The sequence below is a fragment of the Lycorma delicatula genome, chromosome 2 (assembly GCF_047948215.1).
Source record: "Lycorma delicatula isolate Av1 chromosome 2, ASM4794821v1, whole genome shotgun sequence".
NCBI classification, from domain to species: Eukaryota; Metazoa; Arthropoda; class Insecta; order Hemiptera; family Fulgoridae; genus Lycorma; species Lycorma delicatula.
The window spans coordinates 169,951,678-169,979,541 of record NC_134456.1 but is presented as its reverse complement, the minus strand read 5'-3'; the positions used below and the strand labels follow the sequence as shown (position 1 = coordinate 169,979,541).

At 29.7% G+C, this 27,864-nt stretch overlaps 1 protein-coding gene across 1 annotated transcript in view; it reads left to right on the top strand.

The window, feature by feature from the left end:
• LOC142320317 (uncharacterized) overlaps nt 1-27,864 on the top strand; it is a 523,747-nt gene that overhangs the window by 243,645 nt on the left and 252,238 nt on the right. Inside the window, exon 3 of the mRNA XM_075358024.1 lies at nt 15,961-16,024. The gene's annotated coding sequence lies outside the window, so the exon portion shown is untranslated. The remainder of the gene's footprint in view (nt 1-15,960; nt 16,025-27,864) is intronic.

Genomic DNA, 27,864 nt, shown 5'->3' with positions numbered 1-27,864 from the left:
ATTATTATTTAATAATTATAATTTCTATATTTATCTAATAGTTAATATTATTGATAGGTTTATTATTTGTTTATTCATATTGATAACATCTTTTTTTATAATTTGATGTGAAGTTTACAGCAAGTTAAAAATACGAAGTCAAACAGGTCTGAAAATCAAAACCACCCTCCAAATTAAAAACCAGTGGTTAAAAGTGTCATCTATTACTTACATTTTTTTTTGTAATTTACACGTTTCAAAAGTAAATATTAAACATAATTTTGATTTTTTTGTTATGCCTTTTTGCCAGTCACGTTTACACCCATACAATTTTTTTTTTTTGAGAATTTTTTACTTTACCTACGCGTAATTATATTTTTATTTTTATTTTATTTTAATTAATCATTTTCCTTTTTTCCATTAGTATTTTTCTTAAATTTAAAGGAGTTTAAATAGCACTGTTTAAAAAAAATAAATATTTCATTTCGTATCTAAGTTAAAGTCAGTTGATCCGTTTATCGTACATTTACATTTCAAATGTTGCTGGGTAGGTCACAGATCACAGAGGTAAAAAGAAAATTTAGAGCTTTCTTTTTCTCTAATACAAACGTTTTGAAGAAGAAACGTATTATCGAACTGATGTTAAGATTTTTTTGTCTTCTTGGTTCATTGTTATCTTTTATAAACTATCTTCCATAACTTAGATATTTCATCCCTTAAAGTAAAAAATCGTTTAGTTATTCACAGAACTGTAAGACACGTTATACAGCAAAATAATAATACAACTATTACTATTTATAAGATCTAACAGTTACTAGTTATTTACGTATTACTTTAATTCGTTTATCCAAAATAAACAAAAATTTCAGTTTTATTAAATTCCTTTTCATTCAATTTTTGTAAACGAATGTCAAAATCTAGTCAGGGCAATTTTGAAAGTAAATCAATGTAATGCTGGTTCAATCAAGATTGTAAAATAAAATTAATAGTAAGTTGAAATTCCAGGACATATGGGAGATACGTTATTCTCGCTAATTAATGCCATCTGAGCTGCGCAGTAATATATTTTTATTTATTGAAGGTATAATGATCGAGACCTCATCATACTAATTCAATTATTTTAACGTTATTATGTCCTGAGAACATCCCCCAGCATTCGATTTTTGTGTGTATTTTTATTAATTACAAAAACAAAATTTGAATTATTACAGTTACATGTAGTCGCTATTACTATACAAGTACGGGACAAAGATTTCTACTTGACTAAACAAAATAGCATCAGATGCTCAAAGAATTAGGGATTATAATAGTATTCCGGATTATAATTGTTATTATTATCGTACTTCAGGATTATTTATAGGAGTAAGTCTCCGATATTAATTATTCCACATTAAAACAATATTTTTACACTTAAATTTATCTTTAAAATCTTTTGTAACTGTTTACTAACTGTTTACCAAATAATCTCAGAAGTAGTTCTCAAGAATTTAAAAAAAAAAAATGTCTCTAAGAATAAAAGTTTCTTTGGTTTATCAACAACGAATATTTTAAACAAAAGCAACAAAGATGGTAGGTTTTATAATGTTTTGTACGATTTATTTGAAATTTAATGTTGTCAATTATTTAATTCATTTTATTTTTTATTTTTTATTTTTTTTATTTACTTAGTTACTATAAGAAAAAAAAGTATGAATATATATATATATATATATATATATATATATTATATAGTAAAAAATGTTTCTATTGTATATTACAAGCTTGCAGTTTATTTTTAAAAATATATATCACGTCCGAACACAATTCCGCCTACGAATTGGCCACAATCAGCGATTATATACATACAGCAGCTAGACAGACTATCCGCAATTTTGCTGGAGATTTCTACAGGACTGAGAATTGGCATAACGTTGTGGGTGCTGCAGATCTTACAGGAAAATAGGCTATCAAATCCATTACTGGAGTACAACATCTAAAGAAGTCTGGAAGTGTACTGCAGTTACTGCAATGGCCGAAAAACGTCGTGCAAAAAGTAACAATTTAGAAGAGACATTCGTTTTGCATAATGCGTCTTCTCATTCAACGGACATTATCCATCGACCCGTTTCTTAATTTAAAACCGGAAAACTTCATTTCAGCCATCATGGTTTACGTGGACTTATGTTTATCAATTCAAACACTTAAATGGACAAGTGAACTGGTCCAAGGTGATTCCGGAAGCTAGAAAGGTTCCAGCACATTCTACCAGTATTATAAAATATGCATATTTGACATCTTTCTCATTCTTACCGGCAGATATTAAACTTTGGTATTTATCACCGGTTGTTTGCGCTAGTACAACGGAAGCGAAAAAAGTTACAACAGTAGTAAGAACGATTGGGTTTCGTATGCCATTTATAACCATACGACCTTTATAACCCGTTTACAACATATTTTCCATACATAATTTAGAAATATAATATCGGTTTCATAAGCGAAAACTTCCCTGTTACTTAAACAATCAACGGAATTTTTTGGTAACACTTCGGTGCATGATTTTTTACTTGCACTTCGAAGAGTCTGACGGGTGACTCTTCGAAGCTGTTTATAATCTAATAATAATAAGGACTCATAAACTGTTTAACATCTTCATTAAGGTAAGGATCTAATCTGCCCTCGTTCCATACATTTTATCTGCATGATTTATTTCCATGTCTATATTTTATCTGATTTTAAATCATACCAATTTTAATTAAAGACATAGAGCTAATATAAATTTTTTTCAGTTCGAAAATTTTATGAAGTATGATGTTTAAAATATAACATCAATTGTTATAATAGCTGCTATAGATTGCTGTAAAAACACTACATTTTTATAAATGGCTTGATAATGTTGATTGGTTCCGGTATAATGTTTAATTTTCGGCCTTTTTGACGTTAAATGATATTCTTGGTGATGAGCAAATGAGCAAATGTTGAAAGAACTTGGATTAATCAGTTCGGTCTTTTTCATAAAATTTAATTTATAATTAATAAATTTTTATTCGAAATCATCGTGATCTCAGAAGATCCTTAGAACTATCGTTCAACTTCTTTTTTTGAACGGATATAGGATCTAAGGAATTGTTTGTCAATAATTCTCTAGAAACGTGTCCTATACATCTAACAAGTACAGAGTTGTATCTTGAGTTATTTAAAATAGATGAAATAAACTTTTTTTCAATAAACCACTCATCAATTTAAAACGTTAAATTAATTTTAAAACATCTATCAATAACTGTAAATATAAATTATTAAAAATGCTAAACGACGTACGTCTCATGTAAAGTATTATTATGTATTAAAATTCAACCTCTTAAGGAACAGATGATATCGGCTGAAACAAATATGCTAATTAAATGTGCACACAGCATACATTGTCTAATTAAAAATAGTTTACTGCTTCCTTCACCAGTTCCATTTACGAACAAACAGCGGTTTTATCATCTTTCCGTATGGGGTTTTCGTTATTCATTATATAAACATACAAAAGTTGAATAAAACAACAATGGACTATAATTTATTTCACTGGATTGTAGTTGTATGTGCTGAAAATCTACTAACGTATTGTTTTTTGTTTTATTTTTTTAAACACGTAAATAAAATAATTTTAATAAGAAAACTACCTTTATCGTTTTCAATTTGTATTCCTTTTTCTGAAACAATTTTCAATTTCAGAAATTCTTAAAGAAAAACTATACCCGTATTATTTATAAAGCAATGTATCCATAATGACATACTCGTATGTAACTAATTTTTCTCTCCATTTCTTATTTAAACCCCTGCTTAATTTTAGTACTAATAGGCTATCAATTTTTATTTATCATTTCTTTCAATTAGGTATGGTAACTTATTTTTAATTTTTTGTTTTAAAAACTAAATTGGTGTTTTTTAACTAGAATGGGAATTTATTGACAATAACTATCTCCTGCACTTTTAGTTTTAAGTATGTAGGAATTAAACGTTTCATTAATTAAATATAATATATGTCAGTAAGTAATTTTATCAAAATTTATGCAGTAGAAGTATTTATGTATTCATTTTAACTAATAATAGATATAAGAAAATATAGGTGAGAAATACATTTGTTTATAATGTAAAATTGCATATTTATCCAAGTACATTTTACTGAGAACTCTCTTCTTCAAGGGTTGAATTATTTTAAAACATAAAAAAGGTATAAAAATATATTAATAACTATCGAAAAATCATGTACGATTTCAAACATTCTGAATATTGTAATTCAATTAATTATAAAAGCTGTATTTATCATAATTCAGGAAAATTATAATCTTAATTACTTAATGCTGAGTGATGTAATTCCATTCATAATTTATCTCAAACAATACTTTTGGCTATTTAACCAAGAATACTTATTTTTTAAATTTGTCCTTATAATATTTTTTTTTTTAATTTTTTCTTACCTCTTCGAAAATGGGTGAAAACTATCACAAACCTGGTTAATTTGTATTTAGAAAATACTACTAAAACTTTCTAGTAGATAAGATTAATCAGCAAGACGGGACAAATATTAATGAAATTTTAGATTTTAAAAGTATCAATATTATCTTAAAAAACCACATCAATATGTCAGTAATTAAAACCACTAAAGTGGTTTTAATAATATAATGTGTAAGAAATGAATATCGGGGTTATTTCTTGTTATAATATCTCTTGGATAAGGTGTACAGTGTTTGTTTAATGCTAGAATTAAAAAGCACAAAGGATAGTTTTAGTTGCGCTCATACCGTAGATTGATTCCCTATCTTTCCACTTGACAGCGCCACTAGCAAAGATGGCAATTCCTGAACAGAAGCCTTCTTTTTTGCAGTTTGTTAAATGTGGTAGTTACAATTGGACGAAGGTTTCATAGAAAGTTTAATTGTGATCTTCTAAGAGACAACAACTTTCGTCGATTGGGTAATCGGTTTGAAATGACGAATATCTATATAAAGGGAAGAGTGCGGTACAGCGGAGAGTGTTTTAAGAAAATTATGAACGTTTCTGGGAGTCTTTCCTCGTAGTCTTAAAAAATTTGTTAGGAAAGCCAACCGTCTACTAGCAATGCCGGTGATAAGATGTATATTTTACGGAAACGCTTAAATATGCGTCCATACCGTTTTCATCTGTTATAAGCTTTGAAGTCTACTGAGTACCCTGTGTGTGTGTCGACTTTAAATGTTACAGCATACAGTTGATGACTTTTTATTGTGTTTAGTGAAGAGTTAACATTTCATCTTATTGAAAAAGTTAACTCACATAATCTTTGTATCTGATGTCAGAAAATCCACATGAACTCTTACAATGCAAACGGGACTCTCAAAATGAAATGTTTTTCTTTACAATATCTGAAAGGCAAGTTTATGAACCGTTCTTTTTTGCTGAAGCAAGCGTAAAAGGAAGTACTTAATTTGGATATGCTGCGTGCTCACGGTTCTTTTCTCAACTGCAAGATGAACCAGAGAATTTTATTGGCAACAAGACGGTGCATCTCCTTACCGGTAAAACTCTGTACGGGATCGGTTGAATTACTATTATCGAGACTCGATAATAGAACTTGTACTTCATGACCCAACGTTTGCTGATGATCTTGGTGGTTGATGATGACCCAATAACAGCTTCAAATAAATTATAGTCAAAATTAAAATAAAATCAACGAGTGGCTAACTAAGTGGAAAATCAAAGTTAATCCAGCAAAGTTTAGTAGTGTAAAAGTTACAATGAGAAAAGAAAACTTTTTTCCTGTTTAGCCTCCGGTAATTACCGTTCAGATAATACTTCAGAGAATAAATGAGGATGATATGTATGAGTGCAAATGAAGTGTAGTCTTGTACGGTCTCAGTTAGACCATTCCTGAGATGTGTAGTTAATTGAAACCCAACCACCAAAGAACACGGGTATCCATGATCTATTATTCAAATCCGTGTAAAAATAACTGACTTTACTAGGACTTGCCCGCTAGAACTCTCGACTAGGAAAGAAGACTGCCCACCAGTCAACCTGGATGGTTTTTTATCCCGCATGCTGACACATAAGAATGTGGGTTTGCGTCTAAATAGTCGTCTGACGTGGAAATTTAATGGGATAGAAAAAAGGAAGCAGCTGAACATTAAATTTAAACAGATGTATTGTGTAATAGGCAGAAGGTCTCATTTGTTGTTATGTAACAAATAGCTGTTCTACAAAATACGTCTGAAACAAGCAAAGTATGGATCTAGAGTATCCAGTTTTCGGGAAGGGCAAGTAAAAGGAACGATGGGATAATCCAACGGTTTCAGAAAAAAATTAACTAGGAGCGTAACAGAGGCGCCATAGTTTTTTAAAAAAAGCGAGGTCCGATAATATCTGGAGTTACCATATGTTCACTAAGAAATTCAGCAGTTTGATGTAGATTACGGCTTAACAAACCATCTTGCTGTGAACTTGCTGGATAATAGACGTCACCATGTCTTGGTTCTAGGGCATAATGTATGATGTCTGGTGTAGAAGTTTTTTCTCTCTGTATTGTTACCTTTTCGTTTCATCATTATATTTCAAAATTTGTAGGTTATGCTTTTGTGTTATTTTCATAGTGTTCTATTTTCAACTTTTCGTGTTGTATATATGTTTTATTAATGTTGAATATTTTACTGAGTTTATATGATATATACATGTGGAAACTAGAAATATGTTCTCTATTGCGCTGAGTATTAATATAATGTATTATTTTGCTTACACGGATTCTTTTTGAGGAGTTTCGCAAGGATTTTTTTCATTCAATCCGGTTGGTTTACTCACTAATCTACTTGTAGTTTTTGTGAATAAAACTTTGCTCAAAAAAATGTTTTTTTTCCAAGATAAATATAGTTGTTTCACTGAAAGATAATTAATGTTTTTCACTTTGAAGCAAAAATCATCGTCAGAAAGGTATAATATAGAATAAATAATGCATGTAGAAATACGAGGTATATGCAATATTAATTTCATTTCTCTATCAGCCACATTGGTACTTTTCTCCCTCCACGACACCTTGTTTTCAGTAGTAACTTTCACATGTATGCAGCCATTATTTATCCTAAAGTGATTTGGAGTATAAGAGAAATAAAAACTGTCTGTGTTTTGTAGTACAGTTTTGGATTGTATTATGTTACTTTGTATACAAACGGAAATAGAATAATCCATAGCAAATATACTACAACGAATGTAAATTTATTTCTATGAAATTCAATAATTAAATTTCACGTTACGTTATTCAACCATTGATATGAATTTTTTAATTAATAAAAAATATAAAATTTTGTAAGAAACATTTTTTTACCTACGTATTGATTATTTTAACTAAATATTATTACCATAATAATGGGCAATTTCAAAAATAAAGTTGAAGATCTTAACTTTCATTATAAATGTAATATTAAAACAACTTACCAATATATTATTTGAATTCCTCAAATGTTTTCAGCTATTCTGCCATCTTCAGGAGGAACTTGTAATAATTTAGAATTAAAATATATAATAAATATAAAATTCATATGAAAAATTAGACATAATAATTGATCGTCGAAAGATAAAAATGGTGTAAATTAAAATTAAAATTTTAATTTAACTTATGACTTTAACATTTACAAAGTTGTTATCTCATGACGACTAATTGTTATGTCTCTAATTTTATATGTGAATTTTACATTTTTTATATATTTTAATTCTGTTATTATTAATTCCTTCTGAATATCGCAGAATAGCTGAAAACGTTTGAGAAATTCAAATAATATATTAGTAAGCTGTTTCAATATTATATTTAAAATAATTATATATTACAACGGTGCCATGTTTGAGAAATCTTAACTTTCATTTGTAAACAGATAAAAAAAATATATATATATTTTTATCTTCACGTGTTTTCTATATAGTATACTTGAAATTTATCAATTTTTTTTTTGAAATTCTAGTTTTATTATGCCTAGTAATTAATTAAATAGAAATTTCGTAAATGATGTCAACAAAAAGAACGATATTAATATTTTAATTCGTTTATCTAATTTTCTTCCTAACCACTTAATTTTTAGCATAAACAATAGCTTTATAAGTCTTATTAAAACGACTAAAGAGAAAGTACTTACTACTTATTACATACGTATTGAATGCAGTATTTCTTTTACTTTTTACAGTTTATGCAACTGAGAACAACAGACATAAAAGTAGCTCTGCTGTCACAAAAACTTAAAATTACGATCATTAAGATATAAAAAGAAAAGAAATTATAACATTCTATTATTTAAATATTATTTTACCGTAATTTAATCCATTATTTAATGATAAAATAAATTCAATATGTTGTAGTTTTACTTGCATAACTAACATACAAACACAAAGTAAAAAACTGCAATAGATTCAAACAATATACTAAATAAGACATTCATAAAATGTACTAAATAATCACCCTGGTTGAAACGAATTTATAGAAAACTATTAGTAGAAACCTTCATGGAAATAGTGAATACTAAAATTTAAGTTTAAATGAATTGAGAGCTGGAGTCTTAAAACCTGGCAGAGATAGTCTCCTCAACGAATTAAACTTAAATTTTTTTTTGTGTAATTCCACTCACGGGATTGAAAAAAACGTGAAAACCAACTTTTAAATAAAAAAGAAAACTTAAAAATTTATTCATTATTAATTTTCACATTTTCCTTTTGGCTAGGAGAATACATTAGATGATTACAATTATTCATTCCTAAAGAAAATGATCAAGGTTATTTTGTTTAACAATCTCTAAGGTCTCTAAGACCACCTGTGCTTACACCATATGATTTCTTTCTTTGGGGTTACGTGAAAGATAAGGTGTTTATCTCACCAATGCCGCACGATATCGCTGAGCTAATGTATCGCATAATCAATGCAATCAACTCTATTGAAAATGACATGTTAGAACGAGTTTGGCAAGAGCTAGACTTTCGTGTTGATGTGTGCCGTGACACCAGAGGAGCACATATCGAATATTTATAGATTTTAACAAAAACTGTTTGAGTTCCTGCATCACTTCGTACAACTTTCATTTAGGTAAGTGAAATACTTTTTTGTACTGAATTTTTGTAACTCCTAAGAACATTATGAAACGTCCTGTATAAATTTTGATTCTATGGTTTCAGAGTAAATATATATTTAAATTTTATTACTTAAAGAAAATTCGTCGCTCATGAAAGGATTCGATGATTTATATAAGTCAAATAAAGTCAGTCAGTATATTATTTTCCTATAATTCTAGATTATCTTGATTAAAAAAAGAAATTAAGAAAAATTGTTTAAAAAGAACTCTCTTTCGCTGGAACAATGCTTGCTGTGTGCCCTTCTGAGTAAGATTAAATCAGGTAAAAGCGTTAGAGATCTTACTCTATTCACACACAGGAAGCAGATTAAATAAATATCTAATTTACTATTTTAAATTCAAATTTGTTAAGTAATATATAACGTACATATATATATATATATATATATATATATATATATATATATAATTATATATATATAATCAATTTATTATTAAGCTTCTATAACTGGAATTATAATATAGATTAAACAAATATATTTTATTGTATATTATTTTATTATAATCTATAATTAATTTTCATAAAGAAATCATTTTTTTAAGTATTTTAATTTTAATTATATTTTTCTATTCATTAGTGGTCCATTTTTTTAGTCTGTGGATAAAAAACCAAAATTATTCACGTAAAAACTACATGTATGATCAAATAATGAATCCTATTAATTCATAATAACAATAAATTTGTTTACAGATGAGCTGTAATAATACCTGTCTTTAAAAAAGGAGATAAAAACTCTGTTACTCAATATAGACCAATATCTCTACTCTCTATCTTCTCTAAAATCTATGAGAAATGTATGAAGAACAGATTAATATCGTACCTCAATAAAACTTCTTTTTTAGTAAAAACCAATATGGATTTATGGCTGGGAGCAATACTGAAAAGGCGCTCTTAAATTTTACTACCCAAGTATTTCAGGGCATAAATGATGACAAATGTGTGAGCGGTCTATTTTTAGACATAACAAAAGCTTTTGATTGTGTAGACCACAATGTCCTTCTACGCATTCTGTGGATGAGTGATATTAGAGGTGCTTCATTTGATTGGTTTGAGAGCTATCTGATCAACAGGCGACAGTGCGTAAGAATAAAAGGGTGTTTCAGTAACTTTGCTGGGGTACAATATGGAGTCCATATTGGGAGCCATACTATTCATAATATATGTAAATAGTGTCTGTTCGGCACCGCTTAAAGGTAATGCATATGCGTTTGCAGATGATACTGCCTTGTGTTATATCCGCAACACCAGGATAGAAGTGGCTGAGGACATGCAATCAGATTTAGACGCACTGCGGTTATGCTTTTAAAATATTATGATCTTGAGCGTTGAAAAAAACTTTGTATATCAACTTCTGCTTAAAGGGGAAAATAAAATTGCCGCTTACAATAAAATATAAATGTAAAAAATGTGTGATAAATAAATCAGACTGTTTAGAATGTAGTGAGATCGAACAAAGCGATATTTGTAAATACTTGGGCATTGTGTTAAATAGTGGTCTAACCTGGAATAATCATATTGCGCTATTAAAGCAAAAACTTTTAGCTATCTTAGGATATTTTATTTTTTAAACAAACTATCCCCAAAAATAACCATGAGAAAACTTTATTTTGCTATTGTGCATAGTCGACTAGACTACGGCATCAGCTGTTGGGGAGGAACTTATGTTACAAATTTAGATTCCATAATCAAAATCCAAAAAAGATTCGTTAGAATGATAAGTAAAAAAAGAACTACGGATCATTCTTTGCCAATATTTAGGGAATTGTCTATATTACCGCTTCGTTATTTATATGTTTATAAAGTAATGAAAATTTTCTTTATCAGAAGCGGTCATAGAGATAGTATGATAACCGAGTACGAACTTAGAAGTAAAAGATATGAATATGTCCCCAGAGCAAATAAAACGAGTTATATGAAGTTCTTTTCAAGTACTGCTCCTAGATTGTATAACATACTTCCTAATCATATGAAAACCAGTAGGAACCTAAACACTTTCTTAAAGCTGCTAAGACGATGGCTAATTAATATTGATGACGCTGAAAGTATGTTCCATGTAATTACATGATTTATGATTACATATATAATTAATTATAATGCTTTATACTATTGGTCTTAACATAGTAATAGATTTTTTACATATATAACTTAATGGGTAGCACTGGATGAAAGGTTTATTAGTAAACATAAATATTTGGCGACGATTGATCTTCTCTATACTTAACTGCCGAAAAGATAAGTTTCCTCCAGAGTAATTCATGAATTGAACCAAAACTAAACCTCCTATATAAGATAAAACTGTTTACTTTTCCCCTTACTCAAACTAAAAAGATTAATAGAAAAGGGATGGTGCCACAAAATTGGCAAGATCCTTGTGGACACCTAATCTTTCATCTTTTACAAATAATATAAATTAAGTATAATTAAGTTAAGTAATAAATATTAAAATGTATTATAAAACAATGTTAAATTAAGTATGATTAAGTTAAGTAATATTATAATTAGTATTAGAATTACTCCATTAATTATTAATTCTGTAAAAGTGAAAGAAATAAAAGAATAAAGATGAAAATAAAGTAATTTATTATAGTAGTACTTTATTTATAGCTGACATTGGGAATGGTGAGTGATGGGAGGTTTGCGTGCGTCCAGGGGTGGAGCCTCTTGGCTAGACGGAAATGGCGAGCAAAGCGAGCTCTGCGCCCCTTGGAGGCTCTTGGATTGGCCCCGAGGCTCTCCTACACCGATTTGGGGCACGCGATTCCAGATAGTGGAGCCCCTTCACTAGTAAATATATAAGAATAAAATATAAATTATATATATATATATATCGTCTCTCACACTCTCTCTTTCTCTCTTTATATATATATATATATATATATGTATTTTATACATATGTATGTATTATATATTATACATAAAATTGGTTGTTTATTAATACCGTTTAAGTACATCTTAAAACATTCTTAATTTTGATCAATGATTCCTGAGTGTGATCACTGTTTGAAATTATACATTCTTCAATTCAAGTCGTTATGCTTGCCATCAAAAGATATGTCGTGATAGAAACAATGCATACGTTGTTACTTATGCACTGGAACTGCGTTGTTAGTGAGAAATATTTTTTCTTTGCGTTCTTCAACGATTTGTAGGTATAGAATCACAAATATTTCTTTAAATAACATAACAAAAAAAAATCTGCATCCAACACCGATGGCGATCTCAATATCAACCAAGTAATATCGTGGCAGAAGATAACATTGTCTAGAAATAATCATTTAACTTCGTAACATAAGTGTATGTCACGTCATCCTACCCTGTTGAAACCACCTGTTTGAATTGACTTCAAGTTTCTCCTCTAGTTTAGGGAGTAAAAATTCCTCAATCATTCTGAAATATACGTTACCACCAAAGTAAATGACAATATCACCATTCAGATCATTGTCCTCAAAGAAATGTAGATCGATTATTTCAGTGATCGTTTTTCCACATCATAAGCATTTCACATTGATTCTCGACGTATTTCATTACGGTTGTTTATCATCCAATACTGCACAAAAGTTTTATATCTATAAGTCTACGTAAGTAGTAAATTTGATTAATTACTCATTAGCACATACACAGAATAACAATTTTCTAACATTTATAAAAGTCAAAGGTTGGTAGCAAAATGGAATACAATTAATTTAATTAGCATCATTTAACGTCTGCACTTTATTTTTACAACGGTGCAATGGTGAACCTAATGAATCCTTCAAACACGTTTGGATTGTACCCGAAAAACGACAACTTTTATTAAATTATATTTTCTTTAAGATAATTAAAACATTAATCCCTTAAAGCAATATGTAATTAATTATTTTTAATTAGAACGATATTAATAAGTCGGTAATGATCAAAATCATAATAAAACAAAACGTTAAAAATATATTTGGAATAAAAGCAACGAATATAATGGAGTACGAATATTTTTTTTAAAAGTAACTGAAAAGTAAACAAAACAATACAAAAAAAGTAAAATAAGAAAGACCTTTTTTCCATCATTACAGTTGAATTATTTTTACTTACGTAGTCCAATTCCAAACTACAATGCTTTTGTATTTCTAATATTGAATGCACACAAAGAATTCTCCATCTATATGTAGTCTACAGGAAGAAAAGCATCTCATCTTCCACAAAAACTCTTTATAATGCATGTTTTTCTTTGAAATATCAATTTCTGTTTTTATATTCATAATAGGAAAAAATATTACGAATATAAATGTCTATAAATTTTGTGTGAGGTACAATCGAATAATATTTTCTTTGATTTTTGATCAATATAAATATGAAATACAGAATACCATTAATAAAATATATAGGCATACGAATCTGTAAAAAAAATGATTATTTATTTAGATTGATAGGTCTATTAATAAACTGTCATAATAAAAAATGTCGAAATTATATTTATTTATGGTTGTAACCTGTAATAAGATTTCTTAAGAGCATAAGGTTTATTAAAAATTCTACGAATGGTAAAGTGAATTCCATTGATTTAAATTCAAATTTGGTTATTATTTAGAAATTCCCATATTCAGTTCATCTTCACTTAATTATTACTACTCATCTAACAAAAGCATAGAGTATTACTAGAGTAAACATTATTAAACAAAAAACATAAAAGGACAAATATAATTTTGACATTCTGGAAGTAGCTACTGCAGGTTTTAAAAAATAGTGAATTATTAATTTAATTCAGCATATTCTCTATTCAAAGGATTAAGAAGAAGAATAGCTTACAGTATTTATTAAATTCATCTATAAGATAGTATTAAAAATTCATTTTACTAATTATTTTCTTAATTTTATCCAGTAATTCACTAGTTAAATTATATCGATCTTCTAGTTAAATCATATGATTAATAGAAATGATGAGTTTTAATTTTTTTTTTAAATATGCAAAATATATTTTTTCATGAAATCATTTTTTTTTTGTTTTTGTAAAATTTACCGGTGTGAAATGATATTTCCATTAACAGTATGTACAAAAAAATTAATTACATTTTAAATCTTGCACTGTTCGCAATACCATAAGATTCTATTAAGCTTTGGGTTAGATATATATTAATTATATTTTTAAATTTAAAAATAGAAATATATTAATCGTTCCATTTTGAGCCGGTTGGTGCTGCACTCTAGCATCTACTAGCGCTGGCCGGCGAGTTAGTCTAATATCACCATTCGAGGATCCCGCTTAGAGCGGTCATAATCAGTTTAATGTCACATTTCATTATAATGTAGATCTTTGTAGTGTTTCATTGTAGTCTAAAGTCTAATGTGGCTTATAGTGTTTACTGATAATGGTCAATTGTATAATTTTGACTAATGTGTCATTTATTCATCGGTCTAATGTGACTTGTTTTTTCGATATTCAAAAAATGTCTAATGTGACAAATTAAAATTTACCGATTCAAGAAGAATAATATGTTTTAGTTCATTTCATCATCTCAACCATAATTTCAACCAAATACAGTTAATACTCGCTCTACAACTTAACAAATATGATGATATATTTTTATTTCATTTTATTTTATATTTAATTTGGATTAGGTATATTTTTTGGGGTTAGTATATTAGTAATTGAAAAAAAAAATTAATTAGTTTTGTACCATTATAAAATTACATTACAAATTGAAAGGTACAAGGTTAAATGATATCATTTACAAAGAATTTTAATAATATTCTACGTATTTCAAATTTATATAACAGTTTGATAACAAAGAGAAACAATATTTTTATTCAATAATAAAAAACATTTAATAAAAAATGTTATTTGAAGCTGTTATAATAAATATATCATGAACAAATGTTTTCTTAGGTATATGATATAAAAATATACTCACAATATCGATGTACAACTTTCTGTCAAAAAACAAAAACAACACTGAAAACTTCATACGAATTCAGCTCTCTTTAATAAAAATGTATTGTTTTAGGAGTATTTTTCTCGACATTTTACATAACAAAGAGTATAATTTTACCCAAAAGGCCGTCTTGACTGTTTGTATTTCATATTTTATAATGTACTTATTGGAATTAAGACAAAAGAAATATTTTTTTTAAAACTCATTGTTTAAATCTTTGTTGAATTTTTTTTGGTTACTATTTTTATATTATTCATTACTTATATTATTTAAAATTCATACATGAAAATTATTTTTAAAAAAACAAATCTCTCTGACTTTACGTCCCTTTGAACATGGAAAAAATATAAAAATATACGTAAATACACATTATACGAAAATTTTGAAAAACTTTTATTCTGCTAAATTTTGACGTTTTGGTCAAACAGTTTTTATTTATCGTCAAATTTTCAAGTAGTTTCTCTTTCAGTTAGTAATAGTTGTTTGAAAATAAAAAAACCCTATACATTTTTATTAGCTGAATAATAAGAAGTGTGTTAGACCAACCCGGTGTTGCAAATCAGCTGATTTTGAAGTCGAGAGTTCAATGGTTTAAATCCTATTAAAGGTAGTTGCTTTTATTCGGATTTGAATATTAGATCGTGGATACCGGTGTTCTTTGGTGGTTGGGTTTCAATTAACCACTTGTCTCAGGAGTGGTCGATCTGAGTCTATTCAAGACTTCATGATTTCAGCACATTTGCACTTAACATTGCACCTATGAATATACTTTACATTATACAAAATGGGTAGATTTAATTACAAAACATCTCTAAATATTTATAAGGTCTCGTTCATATTTTTTTAAAAATGAAAAATTCAAAATTAGGGATATTAATAGTGAATCTATGAGTGATAAATAATATATACATTATTTTAAAATAATTAATAAATTGTGAACTGAAAATGTTAACCTAAGTACTTTTTTTTGTTATAGAAACTGGCATAAAAGCTACAAAAATGGAAGTCGTTAAGTGTGAGGACTAATTCGTCTTATTAAAGTAAGTAATAATATAATATACGTGTATATTTTGTTGAAGGGAAGTTTTATTGTAAAATATTTAAAATGTGCATCTTTATTTGTTAAACTATCTCTCAGAACATCCTTCGAACATTGTTTAGGATCTGAAAACAATATCTAAAATTGAAAATGATTCAAATCATAGCTCTGTCTAAAGTTTATGAACCTGTTATTATTCCATTAGGATTTCTTCTGTTTTCCTTCTATCTGGATTTTTCTGTAATAAAATAATCGGATGAAATATAAAGCTAAAAAAAGATTTGGTATAATAAAACAAAGAGACTGTATTATATATATTCTTTACTCTTTATATATTTTTACGTTCCATTATTTATTTATAAAGGTTTATAACATACTTTTTTCAATAAATACCTTAATCTGCTGATAGATATTCTCACCGAATCTTTGTTTGATTTAAAGACCTGGATAGAGGGATTTATATTACGATCGTAGATAAGCCTACAAAAATTTGTTTAGTTTTGTAACAATATTAATTGAACTTATGCCTTTTATTAATCACACAAGATCACATGATATGATTTAAATCAATAATTAATGAAACATTTTTAATGATAGAGTAAATGATTTTTAATACCTATTTATAGTCATGTATAAATATATATTTATTTATTTATTATGTACAAAGTATAATACTGAGGATGTGTAACCAAAATCAAAATTGCAGAGAAATACCTAGGAAACTGATTTGAGACGTTAATCAAAGCAAACAGTTTATCTAAACCTATGTCCCAAAATCCTTTGTTCTTTTTCTAGATTAATATTTAACTATGATATTTCCCCCAAAGATAAATTGAAGCCGTACTGAAATCTTGCGACCAAACAAGGAACAAATATATCAAGATTTTACAAATATTTTAATCTAAGAAACTGAATGAGTTAGATTAAAAAATGTATCTTTAGCATTTTCCATGAAATTTTGTTGCAAAGCCCACAAAATTGGAGTCTAAAAGACGCTTACTTTAACTATATTAAATTGCCAACAAAAAAAATAATAATTCTAACAATCTTTGTAGAGAATTTAATTATGAGAATGTTTATAATTGAGCTCAATTGTTATTTATAATTGTTAGTTTATAATCAGTTGTTATTTATAATAACTCAAAAACAGTAACAAATAACACAAATTCGATTTTAATTAAAATAAAAAAATCAAAACCAAAATGGACCATAAACGTTACAAAATATATATATGATTTTCTGGTCCATAAACGTTACAAATTATATATATGATTTTCTGGTATGCTACAACAGAATTTTTTTTTTTGTTATGAAATTAAGAAACTTGAAAAATTCATACCAAAAAAAAAGCAGGAAACAGATTAGAAATACTGGAATTATTATTGTTAATAATTAAATTTCTAAGTTAAAACCTGATTTCATGTATCTGAAGTAAAAATTTCAAATTTTATTATTTTGAGCATTATAAATGTAGTCAATATTTAAAAACAACGTTTTAAGTCTCGCATTTTATATAGTGCAAATGTATTTTCAGAAAAATAAATTTCATTTATCTTTTTCATTGCTGGTGTTTATTTATTTTTTGATGTCAAGCGTTTTCAAATGGTTTTAAAACGCTTTCAGGGCGCAAGCAACAATTTATCATAAATCATGGCTGGTAGTTTAAACTCATTGTAATGGAAGGTTTTGGATGAATAAAGAGAGATCAGCTATAATGAGTTTGATTGAATTGTTTGGACTAAAATTGTTATTAAGAGTGGAAGCATTATTAGCGTTTTTTAAATCAATGATGTTACAATTTTAATTATTCATGATATATATAAATATATATATATGTATATATCTGTCCCCCCTCAATCACTCTCTATTCTCTCCCTATAATGTTAAATGTATATAAATACATTAATGTTAAATGTATATAAATACATTTAACATCATTATAAATGTATTATATATGTATAACATTGTAAATGTATATAAATACATTTAACATTATATATTATATATTATATAAATACTATTTTTTATTTTTTCTAAAATTTATAGGGTGGGGCAAAAGATATTAAATTAATTTAATTATATAAATTTATTAAGTATGGAATTAGTGAGAGTCTTTTCATGTATCTTCAGGTTGAGGTTTTATAGTTGACGGAAAAATAAAAATCACTATTTAGAAAATTGACTTTCCAAAATGCGCTATGCGATCAAAGTCAATTAATCTGAATTAGAGAATCACGTATAGATATTACAAATAAGTCATCTTACCATATAGTAATATTATTTCTTGTTCCTGGGTCTGAGGATACGTGTATGCATTACGTGTGTGTATTACTTTGGTACTTACAAATACCAAAAATGAGTAATTAATCGAGTTGTGGTGATGACATTGTACGAGTATACTCTACTGAAAAGATCAACCGATAAATACGACTAAGTGCTCATAAGTAACTAGGCAATGTTTTGAATAACAAATCTCGAAACAGGAACATGACCACTAGACTATTTTCACTGCGCACACTTGACTATTTTCACTACGCAAACCGCCCTTTGGCGGTTTCCCGAAGATACATGAAAAGACTTTTCTTTTCATGCATCTTCCGGTTGAGCAAATCCTTCACTTCTGTATCCAGATTTATTTGACAACGAGTAGTGCCAAACTAAACTAACAAGTAGTCCAAACTGGGCACTATAGCAGTAAGTGGTTTACAAACTATTTTACATTGCACGCCACAGTTCCGCTGAGGAATACTAAGTAGATGAGCGTGGGTTAAGCAATGTGTACGCAATCCTCAGCCGCGTTAGAATGACGGTTCTTCTGTTTTTTGGGGTAAAAGGTTTCTCGAAGCCGTCCTCCTGGATTCCATGTAAGGCTGTGGGAGGACTCATCAGATAGAATTTATTCCATTGAGTACGTAGACGCGGTGGTAGTCTCACCAACTCGTTCATTCCCGTTCGCCACAATGGCCCGAGATCCATACGAATAAGGGTGGGGTAAAGACTTCTTTCCCTCAAATTATTGGGTGCGAGCGGGCCTACTCGCCTGCCTCGAGTAGTATGAGAGACGGAATCTGCCGACTATATATTTGATATCCTGATATTTCCTCCTGTAAAGTAATGGGAATTAATTGGATTCCACTAATATTAGTATATTAGTACATAGCTTGTATATACTCTGCTAGGCTTATGAAAAATGCCTTAAATAGTCACCCATAAGTTCCTATTTCGAAAGGATCGTGTAATACGCGGCCATTTTCAAAAAATTCGTGAACATGGTTCGTCTTAAAGTTAGCTTTGATATTTTTTATACCGCATTCATGGGAGTGTAGCTGTTAATCGAAGGAAGAGTTTCTGATGCTTTTTTACCGATGTACCCAGATGTTTTAGATATACCTAGCTGAGAAACGCGCATTATAAGATCTGCAAAGTCCCTAACATACTTATTTATCGGTGCCCTGGCACTACGACATGCAGATCTCCAACTCCTTCAGAAATCAGTTCCTTAAATCTATCCCAGTCAGCCTGCTTCAATAGCCACCTACGGTTCACTCTTCTTAGAATATTCGACACTTTGCGGTGTTTAATCGCTATCTCAATGTGAAAATTGTTTCTGCCATAGAGCTCCTGTAGCTCTCCCCATTCAAAGAAGCGTGCTGATGAGGTATTACATATGGTTAGGTCGATGGAACTACAGGTCTCAAGAGCTGTTGAGGTATGCATGCCTGCTCAGGTGTTGGAAAATAACCTTCGGACTGTCGAGAAATTTTTTTACCATCTTTCCCTAACTTCCGACATAATGGAGTCCTAACTGATTCTGTGGACAGTAGTCACCTACCAGTGGAAATGGTTTGAGCAGTTGTCTAACTATATCTATTAATTACTTACTATAAACTCCGTCTGTTAAGGAGGTAGATATTACAAATAGTAACAGCTCCAACAGCTTTATTACAGTCACAGCTTTAACAGCAGTATGTACACGAATATCAGTGTAGTCTAGTCGATCGTTGACATAGATGGCCACATTACCGCTGGTATGGAAAACGTCCAATCTCTTCCTGAAAACAACGTTATAATCGTTATAACCCTTCAGTACTGCACAGCGATTACCGTTAAAATTAGTCTCTTGAAGATATATCAGAGTCGGATTTAGCAGATTACTATTAAACTGCAAGTTTTACCTCTGGAAGTGGAACCCATACTATTCCAATGTAGGATTAAGTTGTTGGTATAGTGAATATTATATAACTATGAGAAATTCTTCGTAAGAATGGCTAAACATGTGGGTCGGCCAGCGGGCTATCGATGATAGAAATCTCAGTGCTGCTGTCATTGCATAACTCATAGGATACGCTCGTAATTTCAGCAACCTACATTGACTCATCAGTTGAAACTTGTTTCGATATCAGTAGAAAACTCCAGTTTTTTTATTACACCAGTAAACCTCTTTCTCACACTCCTTTTCGGTACTTTCAAGTATGTTTCCCGAAGCATATATATGAGTCCATTCGTACTAGACGTGTATTCTAATGACAGATCTAGTGTGGGTTTCATTAGAACGTAGGAATTATTTTTGGTTTGTAAGATTTCCACTTAAGGGTGTAAGCAACAAGTTTGTCAGTATCCTTTTTTGGTTTCATTGAATTTTTATATAATAGATTAAATACATTTCTTATATTTAAAAAAAAAATCAGGCCATGAAAATTAAAGCAAATAAAATTGTATAAATCTTTTTTAGAAAATTCTCTAAATTGCAAATGGTGGTGAAAGACACGGTTTTTCTATTTGTATACTATGGATGAATTTTAGTAAAAATTTTTAAAATCTTATTTGTCTGCTGAAGTGAACGAGAATTAATACAAATAAAATTTAATTTACATTAAATTTTAATGTAAAATTTTTTTAATTTACATCCGAAATATTCTTTTTTAGGTTTTAGAATAATTTTCTGAAAACTTCTCTTCGAAAAAATAAATAGCATGTAGTACCTGGAGAAACACTAGGAAATTCGACTTGAAAATCAATTGAAAATAATTATAATCTTAGATGTTGATAAACCAGAAATAATAAAAGTATAAAAAAGTCCTTTAATAATTATAAGTATTATCATTATTGGTTATAAAAGCCTATTTTTCTCCGGTTTAGCCTCCGGGAATTACCGTTCAGGTACTACTTCAGAGGATAAATGAGGATGATATCTATGAGTGTAAATGAAGTGTAGTCCAGTGTAGTCTCAGTTTGACCATTCCTGAGCTGTATGGTTAATTGAAACCCAACCACCAATGAATACTATTCTAGTACTGAAATCCGTATAAATGTAACTGCCTGTACTAGAATTTGAACGCTGAAACTCTCGACTTCTAAATCAGCTGATTTGGGAAGAGCAGTGATTTAGAAGTCAAGAGTTCCAACGTTCATAATAGCCTATTAAATTTACTTAATACAAAGATACAGTATTTAAATGAACCATTATTAAAACATAATATAAAAGGAGTAACGTTCAAGAACTGCAAAAAAAAACAATGAATATTTTTTACATATTGCAAATTTTAATTATAAACAATTATCATCAGTAGGGTAATCCCTGTTTGAAAATCAAAACAAGAAGAAAAAAAAGATTAAAGCAAAGAAATTTAATTCACTTTAAAAAAAAAAAAATAAAAAAATACTAGTACTTCTCTACATACTATTTACGAAACGCTAATTTCAATTATTAACTGAAATAAAATATAACATAAAAACAGCTTGAATAATCGAAATAATAGAAAAACATTTAGCTTACAATGTATTCTACACAATTTAAATTTTGACATTGATTAGTTTCGTGAATGGTTGTGTTAAATTTTTTTGTTCGTACTTTATTTATTAACTAATTCTTTTATAGCTATTTTTCTTTAAAAATAAGTTTTTATTTTGATAATTGAATATTTTTTTAGAAATTTAATTTATACCATTTAATTTTTAGTATTTAAAAACCAAAATATTCATTTCGTTAAATTGTAAGTTTCGTCTATTTTTATTTTGTAATGAGTTTATTATAAAAAATTGAACAATGAGTTTTCAGTTAGGTGTTTTGAATTAAAAGTAATAATAATAATTTTTTAAAACATACTACATCATACAATAAATTTACGTTAAATGACTTCCTGTATTTTTCAAATTGTTTGAATATGCGATAAACAGAATTAAAATAATTGTAGTTTGTATAGACGTAATTTATTTAATGCAAAACCACAGAAAATTATAATAGTGGGATAAGAGTTTTTGAATAAAAGCACAATTAATCCTGATTTAATTCTTTCTGAATCCGTTAAATCCTTTTCATTGTTTGTTTTTTCTTCCTCCTTTTAATACGTTGTTTATGGATGAACTCTTAACTTACTTATAATTAAAATTTATTTCTTCAAAAAATAAAACGAGTATACAACTTATTTAAGACCTTTTAAAGGAACGTTTGTGGCAACTAAGCCAATAATCCTACTAAATTGTATAAATCAATAAATCACTCCAGTTGTGTCTTAAAATATTCCTCAGAAACATAATTTCTTTAAAATTTGTTTAAAATTAATCTTTGATTTTTCAATAAATAATACTAATTAATAACAATAATCTTATCTTAATTGTAATATTTTTAAATATTGAAAAGATTCAAATTAATGAGCATCATTGCTGTCTTATAAAGCCTGTGTATGAATATATTATTGAAAAGACCTTCCTTAACTATAGAATTCCTCTAACCACCCGAAGTACAGCGCAGAAGTGAACTCACCTAGTCTGTACCAAAATGGCCTTGAAGGTTTTCTTCGTTTCTCATAACCATGAGGTAAAAAATAAAAGGGTCTTAAAGAAACTAACGCAAATTATAAATCTAATATCAATATACCGGGTGATAAAGTATGAGAATAGTTTTCTTTATACTGCATATCTCTTTATATTTGGAGACAGAAAGAAATGGGGTTTTACATAGTTAAAAACAAAAAAAAAACGCATTATGGTGGGTTTTTAATTTTTGTCCTCCATGTTGAATCAAGTATAATTTTTTTTAATAGGAAGGTGGAAGAATTTCGACTTAAAATTTTACAAGACAATCCCGTGTTTTTTTTTTAACGCCTTCCTTATCGAGTTACAAATATTCAAATTTATAATGATGGAAAAATCGTGTTAACAATAAAACAAAAGATTTTAAGAACTAGACTTGTATAAGACGACATATTTTCTTCCGATAACTAAGTGTGCCAATAACCAAAAACCTGAATCGCAAAAGCAAATCTCTCAGTTGGCAAACAGCCTGTTCTTTTAGAGCCACTCGAAGGAAGCATAATAGTCCACTCCATCGTTCAGCTCAGGTTTGATAAACCATCTGTCTGTCCACGCACCTGTTTATTTAACTCCTACAGATCCGTCCTCATTCATTTCAATATCCCGTAGCCGTAGGCAACCACCGGCACTGCAAACGTATTCATGAACATTACTTTATTATGCCTGCTCAACTGTGATCCCATAACGGCACGGACACGCTCCATGAGTGCATCCGTCATGATCTCCTTGGTGTGGCTGTGGCTTATCCCCAGTATCTTCTAGGAAACCCAGATAAAAGTAAGTTTCATCACATCTCATTGAGGTCATGATCCACTGGGACTCCATGGACGGAACGGCCCAACCATTAATCGATCCGTGCCACCTCCTCCTCCACGATGCTTTACCCTACATTTATCAAACCAAATTACATGCATATGTAAACAGTTAATTTCTAAGCCCATATAATGAGCATCTAAACCCGTAGGGGAAGACATCCGCCTTGTGACGCTTCTGATTGCCACTCCCCGCCCCCCATTCATAGCCCTGATGGGCTTTAATGGGAGTGTCTAATGATCAGGCTGATCTCTCTTTCGGTGCCTGAAAATAGTTTGATATCGTCCATTAAATGAGGCGACTGCAACTATATTGACCCAAAGTGTAGTCACTGCTGGCCGATTTCAACATGCTCAAAAGCGGGTTCAATCCATGACAAACCCAGAGAGCACTTAGTGCATCACCCTGAAATATTTCACTGGCTATCTTAACTTTGCCGATCGTTGAGGTCGTATAATTAGAGGCGGCCATCAGAAGGGTGGTCCGGCACCCGTCCATGAAGAGTCGCGGAAAATTCACAATCTCTGAGTAGATCTTGTAAAGAACCATTAAGTCGATTAGCCCGGAGTGAGAGGCACGGCACGGAGTGGAAAGTCTTCTTGTAATCTATATACTCTGTACACAGATTATTGTGACGTCTCTTAACCGAACCAGAAAGGACACCATCCGCGTCTAAATGCTCCTTAAAATTTCTCTTCCTCTTACGACAGCTCTTCTGCTCCTCCGCTATAATTTGATCATATTGAAGCCCAAAATTTCAGAATTTCTTCTGTACTCAGCATTCTATGATTTCCAGTTTTCAGCTGATTGGTTGTTTCGAGCTGTTTATAAAATGCACACTGAATGGTACTTAACTGATGATTTTGTTCGCGTGAATTTATACGGGCATATCCTATTCGAAAATACCACCAAGCGCTGCTTAAGAAGATCCAGGATTATTATTATTACCACTAAGTATTGTACAATTTTGTAGCTAATTTTAACTAATTATAAAAATATTTAATTTCACTAAATTAAAGTATTATATTATGTTATACTGATTTAATATAAAGACATTTGTTTCATTTAAATTTTGATAAAAAATATTAAGTAGCACTAAATTCTAGTGTTACTTCAAAATTCAAGTTATGTTTAAAGAAACTGTCCAATTACTTTCTTTCTGGTTTAATTTAATTAGTGAATTATTAACCTTCATTTTTCATATGCTACTTTAATATTACCGTAGGCTTAGATTTTTAATTTAAGCCACGGGTATCAACGTATATATTGCTAATAACTCAAACGTCAATGAAAAATGAATACAACATGATCTAATGCAATTTTTTTCAAAAGTATGGATTTGATAAAATCAGACTGATTTGAGATCGAGGTACAATATTTTCCTTAGCACTGAACAAACCCTAAAAGTTTCACATCACTAATTCTGCTATATCTATCAACCCTATCCGTAATATAACTTACAAAAACAGCGCATTTCATGCGTTAATGCTGCGTAAAAAATAACAAAAAACTACCGTCCAGATTTTAAACAATCAATTAATTTTGCTACTGAAGAGTAGCTTTTGTACAACATAATACAAGTTTATTTACAATATTCGTTTCAAATTTTTTTTTGATTTTGTGAAAATTTAAATTTAAAACACCTACCTAGTTAATTGTAAAAATAATTAATTTAATAATTTTGGTTAAAGTTTGTGTTTATATACTTATTGTTATAACTGCTTATTGTTACAAATTATTGTTATAATCTTTTTTACAATTGTTTTTCTTCTCTTTTACCTGTTTATTACATTGTTTCTAACTGTGAAATTGTTTTCTCTAATTTTAACTTTTAACATTTTTTTGTTAGTTGTTCAGTACTTTTGTGTAATTCAACGCACTTTCTGTAGAAAAGGATGATACTTTTTAAGCATAAAAGAAGTTACTGTAATGGTAAAATAATTGTCTCACAAACTTTGATTATTAGAAAACGATGGTAAACGGTTATTGCAATTTCAACAGGTATAGAAAGTAAAAAGTATTCTTTTTTAGGGATGAAACATTGTTCTGTTTCAATAGTTAATACTAATTACAACAATTCAAGTTTATTTTATATAATTGCTGTAACAAAAAAATTAATTCACTCGGTTCTTTATTATTTATTTCCGATTATTCTCCATTAGGAGAACACGTAAACTAAGCCAATCATGACTTCCCTTTTCTTCTGTTTCCAAAACCTTTTCATCCGTTCACTAAGTTTCTTTTTCCTCTCCACCGTATATTTTAAAAAACAGAATTTTTGTTATATTTTTTAGGTTTTTTATATCTTTCCTTAACTTTTAGAATAGTTTGAACGAACAAAATGACTATTTAATGAAAAACGTTCAGTTGGGATTCAAAACTTTTTTCCAGCAGCAAAAATTGAAAATAAATTGGGTTAAAAAACAATCCGGGTGTTAGACCCAGACTGTGTATTTAAGAGTTAACTATTAATTTATTATTCTTACATTTGAAAATGATTAATTTTAATGCGGTTTTTGAACTGAAATCCCGAAATTGAGAAGAGCATTTTTAAATTAATCCTCTTTCCTATTTAGAAGTGATTTCGTTACAGAATTGTCAACTTTTACCAACAGAATATGGTAATTGTCAACAATGACCAAAACAATTTGGTAAAAGTCCGAATTATATGTGTTTTCAAGATTTTTTCGGACTTTTACCAAGTAACTTGGTAAATGTTAGAATTTACCGGTAAAACTTAAGATTTACCGGTATTCGGAGTTTTACCGTAACATATACACACAAGTATATATATATTTATATGTATGTATTGGTGTCTATGGGTCTGTAACTCTTTCACGTAAAATATACCCAACTGATTGAGCTTTATACCTCGAAAATACAGAGACTGTTACTTTTACGAAATGTTTCGACGTTTCAAAATTGTGGATTTTTTAATGGCTTGCAGAAACAACCGGATTATTTTCCTTGCCGATATTCTACTTTATTATGGCCAGACCTTTAATCAAATCAGATTTGGAGACTATAATGTAGATTTTTAATGATGTAGATTTTTAATATCTTATATTTGATATTAAATTTTCTCAAAAATATATTTACCTTTTTCCATATTTTTCGGCTATCGAGAAAGTAGCTTTAAATGTACGACGTTGTAAGGTGTGAATGGCTCTACCAACACAGCCGCTGCTCATATTGACTAAATGTTCGACGTAATGTAACTGGCTGCAGCTCCCTGGTTACTTGACTAAAAAATCATAATATAAAAAAACAAAAACGATAGAAAATGAGAAAAAGTCAAAGTATTGCCATCTCCTTATGGTATTTGTCGGGTAAGGCTAAAAAAAATTATAAATACTTTGTTAATTGTACGAAGTGCGGTTAACTAGTTACTACTATTTTTCAGATGGGGGTTGACTATGCCAAACCCGCATACATCAAATTACTTCGAGTCCTTTTTTTTTTTGTTTTACGTCGGAAGTAGAAAGATTTACCTCAACCAAACACTTGTCAACGGACACACCTTTATAGCCTTCCAGCCACAGCATCATGCGTCCCCCGAGGGCTCCCAGCAGCGACGATCCAGTTGAACCCCCGGGAGTTGGCCCACCACCAGCACTCACCAGCAATACACTACCATGTTTTTCTCGTTCATCTTGTTAGAAAGAACTTCCCGGAACCATCTACAACACCTGTTCCATTCGTCATCAGAATTAAGCATCCTTTCCATTACTTCCTCTGAGGAGATTTGTCCACTAACTGGCCGCATCGTCGCCCACCTCGGGCACTTCAAGAAAGTTTGTTCGGCGTCATCCAGGAGACCACAATATCGACACTCCGTGGTCCTGCGTCTCTTTCTGGCGTACAGGAACTTATTGAACGGTCCATGACCCGATAAATATTGGACTGTCCAAACGTCAGTCTCCCCATGCTTCCTATCACACCATGTTCTAATAAATGGGATTAACTTATACGTCCAGCGATCAGTCGACACATCGTTCCACCTAGTCTACCAACAGTCTAACATGGCAGTCCTAGACACAGCTCTCCAGTCCCTGATACCAATATCGTATTTCTTCCGCAAGCAAATTTACCGGAGGCATTCCGGCTATCACCAGCACTACCTCAAGCAAGATAGTGCGGTACGCCTGCGCCACTCGGATCGCTAACCGTCTGTATGTCATCTCCATTTTCATTCGGTTTCTTGCGATCCCAAGG